Source organism: Acipenser ruthenus, chromosome 21, assembly GCF_902713425.1.
Source record: "Acipenser ruthenus chromosome 21, fAciRut3.2 maternal haplotype, whole genome shotgun sequence".
Taxonomy (NCBI): Eukaryota; Metazoa; Chordata; class Actinopteri; order Acipenseriformes; family Acipenseridae; genus Acipenser; species Acipenser ruthenus.
Window position 1 is genome coordinate 30,483,039 of NC_081209.1, and position 10,042 is coordinate 30,493,080.

The window sequence follows — 10,042 nt, forward strand, 5'->3', positions numbered from 1 at the left end:
AGATGAAGCTTTAGAAAAACAAGAGTGGCTGAACGTGCCCTGCAGCGCACCCACAATCCTCCACAGCAGGAGCCCCCTGGCTGGGGTCTGCCTGAGTGGAACCTGGACTGTGTGATTTCACAGGAGACCTGGCAGCTCTGAGTTCATGACCTGCCTGCATGTGGAATGGGCAGTGCTGTGTGCTGCACTGCCGTTAGGCATTCTGTCCCCCTGTCGGTGAGATGAGATAAGGTTGAAAGCTCTATAACCACACACGCAGACGAGCCTGGCTCTCTTGCGTAGTGGTTTAGACGCTTGCTTGCAGTGTGTGGGGTCACCGGTTTGCACCCAGCCTCTGCTCTGTTACACAAGACCACGCCAAACCTTTAATCACGCTGTGGGACCTCTCAGACACACGTATTACCCAGCAATGGAAACACAGTAGATTTAGCATTGCTCAGAATGGTTTTGATATGCAGCACACTGAAATGATACTGTGGCACTATAATGACTTTGTGATACCATAGGTATGTTAAAGAGCCACATAGTACAGAACCATTGCATTGCCATTTTAGTGTTACTGCACTGCCACTGTATAGTCTGCAGTGCTGAATGAATGACATCAAAGTTACAACTGATCTGTGTCATGGGCAGAATTTTGCTTCATGTGAATTGTTTTAATGAAATCATGCGTTAATTTTATACATAACTACAAAAGAATTATGGTGCTGCCTTTTATTTTTTAAAAAAGGTATTATCTATTAAATGGTGCAGTATTATATAAAATAATGCTGCAAAACGGCAAAGAAACTAGAAAAGGAGTGGGCTAGCAACCTTAGAAATAACCTTATGGATCCAACAGTTACCTGCTGAAGCTTATTCCAGACCCAGAAGATGCAGTATCTGAAGGCAACATCTCGATTTGATATAAAACAGAAGAATACAGTTCAGAAGGCTTGTGTCCACAGGGTGCTGATGAACTTCAAAGTGTTGCTTCATTGTTGTTTGCCTGCCTCATGCGGCTTCCTTTGAGATCTAAACATATCTTCTTGGTTTGAGGAATTGTAGTGCGTGCTTTGTGAAGAATTTATTAAAATATGTGCTTGTGAAGGGGACTGATGATACTGATGTGTGTCAGTATGTGTGTGTGTGTGTGTGAGTGTGTGTGTGTCAATGTGTGTGTGTGTGTGTGTCAGTCTGTATGTGTGTGTCAATGTGTGTGTGTGTGTGTCAGTATGTGTGTGTGTCAGTGAGTGTCAGTATGTGTATGTGTGTGTGTGTCAGTGTGTGTCAGTGTGTGTGTGTGTCAGTGTGTGTGTGTCAGTGTGTGTCAGTGTGTGGGAGAGGAGAATGAACTAACACGGCCAGTTAAATGAAGACATCACTCATCGTATTCCTCTTCATGTTTCAAATATGTTGTTTCTTTTTCTCCCCTGAAGCCCGCTCCAGAATGTCTGTGCTGACACGCTTGCACTTGAGGGTGTCTGTCTGTTGTCTGTTGCCTCAAAAGCACACAGCTCTATCAGTGCTGGGGTAACACACACCTGCAGACTTTTCTCTTCATCACTTGGGCTGTGTTGGGTGGGGTCAGGGGTGATAGCTCGTCACCGTCACACACAGAAGCTACACCCTTCTCAAAGCTCCCCAGATTATATTAACCCTTTAGGAACCGCAGCACTTCAAACCACAGCAGTTGAGCACTAGAACAAGACAATATCACCTGGGTGTCAGGTTTCCTGTTCAGAGTGTGAGGTGTGCGGCTACAGTCAGGAAGCTGTTACATATCAATACTGAGCCACACATGCCAATGGCAACACCCACCCTGATCTGCTGTCTGCATTCTAGACACTTCTTCTGAGAAGAATCAATCTATCACTTTCCAATCACATCACAGGTTCATGCCAAGCATGTAGTAACCTGTAGGATGTCCGGATAGCTAATAATGGGCAGGTAGTGAGAGTGCACTTTGTTCTCAAGTACTTGGCTATTTAGTGTGTATCACCAATGGGCTCTTCAATGTGCTGTTCTTCAAACATACTGCAGGGAAAGCACAATGGTAAAAAGGAATGCCACGAGTGCCAACCCCAGATGAATAAACAGATTAGAAGTAACAGTTCTTAGGAACTGGGATTCCACTTTTCTTTGTAAACAACCAACCCTTTTCTTCCTAATCCCTGTAACCCTCAAATGGCTGTCATCACTTCCCTTCCACGATGGTATTGTTTTCCTTTGATTTCAATGGGTTTGTAGTTATAATCTTCATAGGATCTGCAGTTCAAAGCTTGCAGGCTCATGCTAAGACTGGAAAACGATTACGTTTTGTGTAAATACATTAATCACAATTTAACGGATCAAAATGCCTTCTCAATATTCAAAATGTGATCAAATTTGCTTAAGGTGCATCTCGGCTCCTGTTGTGCTCCTATTAATAAGCTGGAAGTCGGTCCAGATTATTCTAAAAACATGACCCTGTTTCATGCAAGGTGGAACAGAATTCTCTCCCTGACTGAGACGAAACACGCCTAACATACAGAGACTCTCATAACTGGGATTTAACATTTTTTCTTATTCATAATTATAAAGATCAGTTTTGTGCTTGTTATTTTCTACTGGTTTTGGTGTCAGTATTTTTAAAATAGTCATGCCTGAACTAACATATTTCCTATTTAATTAATTTGAAGAAAGCAGCAAAGGGTACATCTAATACAGATTGTAGGTGTTTTGAAACACATGCTGATTCATAAAGAGTTCCTTGCAGCAATGTAGGTCTACACACTGGGCTAAGAGCTGCATAGTCCTTTTTTAGTGCACCCTTCCCGGTTGGTTTGGCTGTATTTGGTGCAGCCCAGCCTGGGCGAGGGTCTCAAGGTGTGCCCCTTTTCTCTCACATTGCACACATTCCTCTCCGTGCCTGTCGGACGAGGGGCGCAGTGCGCAGGTGCCAGCATTCCACAGGTGTGCCAGTGCGTGCTAATCTTCCCTGTCAGTGCCAGATGCACAGCTCCGGTTACACGCTGGTAAAGAGAAAAGGTTACAAAGCACAGAGTAAGAGCTTTTCTTTAAAAAAATTACAAAGGAATAACATTTAAAAAAACACAATTTGGGGGGCTGGACATGCTCTTACAAGTTCAACTCTGATAATATCTACCCTTAAAAAAAAAAGTGGATTATGTCTAAGAATTATATAAAAAAATATACAATAGTAATAGTAATAAGGATATTCTAGTGGTTCACAATTATTATTATTATTATTATTATTATTATTATTATTATTATTATTATTATTATTATTATTATTATTATTTTTGTAGAAAAAAAATATTCTAGTAAATTTTAAGCTCATTCTTTCTGGCATACCAAAACTCAATCAATGCTGTAAAATTTGAAAGAAAAAAAAAAAATTAAAATAAATTGCTTTGTTTCTTGTACAAACACTTTTCTAAACGTCTCCTGTTTCTCTCTTTATCCTTTTCTTTATAAGCACAGGTGTCTGGCTGGATTATCTTGGGCAAATTGTGTTGTGTACAGATAAAGGGGCTGGATGTAGAATTAGTGCTGGAATGGGAACAATCACACCAGTTCATAAGGAATGAAAAGAGAAAGTCTCTCCATACCCAGCCCTTCAATCCACCCCCACACAACAGCATGACAAAGCACTGTGCAGCCAGGTGCCCTCCGCGTCCTTGCAAAATCCATTGAACTTCACTGCAGCACATTCCTGAAGGAATTAATGCCTCAGAGATTGTTTGATCACATTAAATTTATCACTACTGGGCATTGTCCTCACACACATAGAAATGTTATGTTGTTTGCTTCGGGTACACAGAGGCAACCGTATGATGAATGTACATTTGCATTTGAATTTGCCAGAAGATTACATTAAAATATAATTGTGTAATGACAAACACATTTCCTACTGCATTCATTTGAAGTATGCTCCATCCGAGGTTTGCATGTTGCACTCCCACCCATGTGGTTCATTAATGGTCTCTGTGTCTGTGGTAGAAGATGGTGGTACATGACACGAGCCGGTGACCTTGGAGGATCACACACAGAATCCGAACCAATGTCAGGACATTTCCATTGCTTTGACATGTGTGAAGAAGAGTGAAGTGAATCAATACAGAGGTTATTTTTAGTTGGCTTGCATTTTTCACTACATGCTTGGCTGAAGAGTCATGCTGTAGCTGTGCGTCTGGTAGGAAATGACACCTTGGCTTTATAGAATATTTCATGTCAAAGAACCACACTGACGCAGCATGCACATATATTGTTTAGGAATGTATCATCTTTAAATATATGTCTATTAATATATTATTATATATTATAAGTTGGTTTTATATCTTTTTACCCTGCCTCCCCTATTAAAGAAACACAGCCTTTAGCAGGGTCTACTTTGTCATAGTTCAAGAAACTGCATGACCAGGGGCGCATCCAGTAAAGGCGCTCCGCGTGGAGTGCAGGATGCACCCTATAGTCTGGAGAACACAGGTTCGAATCTAGTCTATGTCATTGCCAACTGTGACTGGGGGTTCCTAGGGGCGGAGCGCCACCTGGGTAGGGAGGGATTAGGTCGGCAGGGGAATCCATGGTTCACCGCACAGCAGCGACCCCTGTGGCTGATAGTGCAACTGCACCTCTGCAGTGGAGCCATTCAGATCTGTGTTGTCCTCTGGCACTATAGGTCTGGTAGCTTTGCTGTGAATCCGCAGTGCGAAAAATGACAGATTGGCAGGAACACGTTTTGGAGGACACTTGTTTCAGCCTCCGTTTCCCGAGTCGCCGGAGGGTTGCAGTGGTGAAGCGGGATAAAAACAATAATTGAAAATTCCAAACTGGGGAGAAAACCGGTGTAAAAACCATTGGCAACGACTAAATTAAAAAAAGAAAGAAAGAAACTGCATGACCAGCTCAACCAGTTGCTATGAACAAGACTGCCAGCTCTTTTCTGTGGGGCAAGCGCTAGGTCTGCCAATGCTGTCAGTTTTGGACCGTGTAACTAAGCAGTTTTCCTGCTCTTGGGGAAGCATTTCCATCCATGTGTGCTGTTGCAAGCCGTGGATAACCATGGGGATGACATACTTCAAACCCAAATAAAACGAGGGGAACAAAAGGGGGTAGATCTCCAATGGAGCTTTGTGTCTTCTGCAAGTCCTCTTTGTTGTTATTGACTGAGGACAAACACTGAAGCTCACAGAGCTCATGGGAATCGCCACCAATGTCCGGCTGGGATGACAGAAGGGCTCGGTTTGTCTATTCAGCTGAGAGCTTTCACAAGCTGAGCTTTCTCACACTTGCATTTCAAATAAACTTCCTAAGGACTGCTGTTTCACAAGCAGGAGGGGGAGGAGAGTAGGGGGAAGGGGGGTCTTGGAAAGAGAGGGCATGTAAAAGGAATTTTATAGAAAGCTGATTTCGTATTCAGCCTTCTTTCCTGTAAAATGCACACACACACACACAAACAGCCACACGCTTTTTTTCTTTCTCCGTTCAAATGCCAAATCCAGCAGTTGCTGACAGTTGAAAAGGGACTCCCTGGTGGGAAATGGTGGACCTTTTGACCCGTCGAGGAGTAAAGCTGTTCTCCTTGTGGTCTCTGTACTCAGAATTCTTTCACAGATGTGCCGCAAGGCTTCCGAAAGCAGAGCCTTTTACCTGTTGGTGGTGTAAGCAGTGCCTGCTGGTCCTCTCTGTGCTGTTTACATTACACCCCCTCTGCATCTGCAGCGAAGCGAAAAAATAACATCAAGAGTTCTGATGCATTTCTCTGATATCTGTTGTGAGGTCTTCTCACACCTTTAGAATTAATCAGATAACCGCTATGAGAAACAAACTAACCAGCACAATTGGTCTTTTCCTGTTTTCCCATGTGTCTTTTCCTGTGCATGCATCTGTGAATATTATTGAAATGCTTCCCTCATACAATAGAATACTGTTAATACTGTAAAAAGTAAAGCAAAAATCATAGTTTTGGCCAAGTATGCATGTAAAAGCTTAGCAAAGCTTTTACATCAAGTCAAAAAAACTAAATCCAAATTAAAACAAGCATACATACAAATGTAAAAAAGCTTTCTGATACACACTTCATTGTAAAGAAACTGGACTAGTTTTCCAAGGATTTAAAAATATTTTTGATAAAGCAAGCTTTGCCTGGGTATTCTGCAAATCTATGAAACACTTATATTTTCCAGCTGAATCCATCATCCATACCAAATCCTACACGATAAAATGCAATTGAAAGAATTTTATTAGCTAAAAATCAATCCATTTATAATATCTGATCTTACATTAGGTCTTTTGTACATTCTACCACCCAAGCTGACACTCTCTCTTTCTCTGGGTATTTACCATGGCAAATGCAATTACTTTTACCTCATTTACATTCTTTAAAAAGCATTATGTGAAACTGTGACATTATTACACTGAATAGCACAATGTAGTATTGGAGTTTATCACAAGTAAAGAATCGTGTGACTATAAGCTTGTCAACGTTTTCTAAAAATGACTTGTGCATCGGATCTATGATCAGGGGGATCAGGAGATCAATGTACAGGAACAGTTCTGGACCTGTCATCACATGGATTCACTGTGTTGTGATTTAGTGGGAGATTCACAGTGCAGATAAGAGTCAAGCCGGTATCACCCCTCACCCTGCTGGTCGTCTGTGTTCCATACCATGACCTTCTGTTATTCACCAGGGCTTGGGCGCAAGACTGAAAAAACGTTTCAGAATGAAATGCCTCAACTGAGTTTTGTTCATGTAGGTTTTGACAGTTACTACATATAGCATAGGCTAAAGATAACCCTTAATTGGAAAACATATTTTTCATGAGAAAAATCCTCAAGGCAATCGGATTTGGAAAGGATTTTAGCACAGGCTAATGACTGCAGCGCTAGGCAACCGTCAATGGCAAACAGAGCCCTGGAGGAGATGGGCTCCAAGAACAGCAGCTTCATTAGGCTCACAGAAATGACAGACCCAGTCAATGATGCATTGTTTGTCCAGGAGTACATTGGGGTGATTATTCAAAGGAATTCAACATGGAAACTTGTCATGTAAATTGCATAATATCTACATGTTCACCTTGGATAATATCTACATGTTGACTGCTGTTGATCATACAGTAAATAACCTGCCAGGACCTCAGCTCACACTCTCTGTTTTTTTGCAGATACACAGTTTCAGTGAGTGACAGCAGCAGATGCGGCTTCAGCATACCTGTCTGCAGTCATTAGCTGTGTAATTAGAGAGAGAGAGAGAGAGAGAGAGAGAGAGAGAGAGAGAGAGAGAGAGAGAGAGAGAGAGAGAGAGAGAGAGAGGGAGGGGCAGGGTGAGGGGTGTGGGGGACAGGGCTGACTCATTAGAATCGGTAAGGTGTCACACCATGGCTAAATTAACACTTCTCCACACCTGCTCCCTCATCTCCCCCAACCACTCAGAGAAGTGGCAGACTTCTTAAAACCCTTACCACTGGGCGCAGGTCAGCTTATCTCTAATAAAGGAAAGTACACAGATTATATGTGAATGTCCAAGCAGTGGTTTTTGGGGGGCGGAAGATGTAACAGGTGTGCTAATGAAGTTTAAGGATGAATAATAAAATGGGCAGCAGTTGCTGCAGGCTGCTGCCAAAACATAACATGGTCCAGTTGTTTTATTAGATTGGAAAGTCTCCCTAAACAGCACACAGATTTGGTGACGTCTCCACTGGTTTTCATATAGAAACTATGCAGTGCTTTGCTGTTGCATTGTAACCAGAATCTCCACCAGTAATGTGTCTCCTTACAGTTTATTACTATTCTATTTTTAAGCTTCAGTAACAATTTTCAATGAACTGAGCTGAACTGCTGGTGGGTTTGAGAAATATTTCCCACAAACGGATGTGTTTATCTGGACCAGAAAACCAGCTGTCACTCAACGATTGTCATTCAGCTTATAAATATGTTACCATCTGAACAATTACTCAGGAATTACTGTCAGAGCTCACAATGCTGCAACAGACCATGCAAATAACATTAAGCAGGCAACACATTCTAACATCTTTAACCAAAAATAAATCAAAGCAAACAGAGCCCTAAACAAACTCTCAATGGCAAACTTGTTTTTCTCCCCCTTTTCTTTCATTACATGAGGAATGACATTGCCTGGGAAATGTAGCTTTCTAATCCTTACTTTGATCACTTTCTCAGAGGCTGAGATAGTCAATTCTTGTTCCCATTGTTTGTGTATGCCCCCAAACTCTATCCGACTGTGAATGTGAACAGCAGTTGTGCCATTATACATGGATCTGAAAATAAAGCCTCATTTATCTTCACCCCTGGATCTCCGAATCAGCCTGGCAAACAGCTTTGTGAATATTGTCTTGCAGAATGCACATAGGGCATTGCAAAGCATCCCGGCCTGCCTTCATTAGCTTTCTGCTCATCTGTTATACATCAGGCCACGTTGCTCGCAGGGTGGAAAGCAGCTCACTAAGGCAGACGAGATTCCAGAGATACCATTTCTTTTTTAAATGCCCCGTGCAACTCATCCTTCCTTGTCCTTGGCGGATGTAAATTTAGTTCAACAAGAATTGAAAGCAGCTTTCAATGCAGCTTTGCTTTTTCTCTAATATCAGTACTTGCATACTTGTATACCAGGAGGACAATATCACACAAAGCATTTATAACATCGGGCAGTCATTTCAAAGTTTAAACCCCAAATGGTCTTCTTCGGGGGAACTGTTAGTGCTGATAATATTGCTGCCAGGCAAACCACAGAAGGTTAGGTCTACTTTTAAGCACATTTCATTCTTGACATAAAGCCAGTCTGGGCAGTACAAGGTTTCTAAAACCATGCCACACCTTTGGCTTAAAGTGCACCACGGTAATCTGCAAACAGTCTTGTTATGAGTAGGGACAGTGAGCTTGGTTTTCAAATAACTTTCAGATCTAAAAGACAATGATGCTGCACTCCTGACCCCTGCAGATTGCTGGTTCTAAGGGGTGAAATACAATCAGGGAAAAGGAAAAGTGGTTTCTCCTCTATTTGGAAGACACCTGCGCACTTGGCTGCAATCAATCTCGGGACTGCTAAAGGTTATCAAAGGAAGTGGCTGAACACAAGGTGCGTGGTGTGAGCAGCTGACTTGGTTCAGTAGTGACAGGGAATGAGATTCTCTACAGCTGTTCCCAGGGTGTGTAGTGACTGCCCCAGAGACAGAGAATGAGAAGCTGTCACTGTACCACTTCAAAAAGTCTATACCAGTACTTTATACATGTCAGCGATCCAAATGGAATTAACTTACACACGTATCCACCCATATGTATATATGAAGTCCTTAATTAAGCTTAACGAATTCATTCATCACAAATTAAAGTGTGGTCCTTATAGTTTACATGTAAAATGACAAAATGCTACAAACAGTCAAATGGAGGGTGATAACAACCACGATTTTAATAATGATCTGACAATCATTTTATTAAGATATTAACAGTTCAGTTTAATCACTGGCTTAAGTGAAGCTGATAGAACTGGGGATCATAACAACTTGTGTGGAATTTATTGAACTGCAACACGAAACATAATTATATATAACAAGGTCGATTATTATCACAATGCAAACAACCTCCTGCCTGATTGTGCTCCAGTGTTGTAAGAGTGTGCTGTGTGGTGTCAGTGGTGATTTCCCCTGGCTTTGTATTGTGCTTGCATTTAACAAGGGTGTCAATAAATCACCCTTAAAGGAAATCACAAGCAGCATTAATATAGACAGCAGATAATACGGATAGACACCATCATCTCAATAGTGCCCACAGCAGTAGAACTTTATCCAGGACTTAGTGATGTGAGTGACTAGTCTTGTTACCCTCTTCTTCCCTCATTGGTTTACCCCAGACTTATCTCCCTCCTTCTGTTGAGAAGTTTCTTCATTCCTTCCCTCTGCCTCCTTTCAGGGGTCGATGGGTCCCATCACAGCTGTCAGAGGGCGGAAAAGTGAGATCCTGGGCTACACCTATTCTATCCTTCCCTGGAACAAATACTCCCCGATCACCAATACAATTGATCAGGTTGTCGACTCGCATA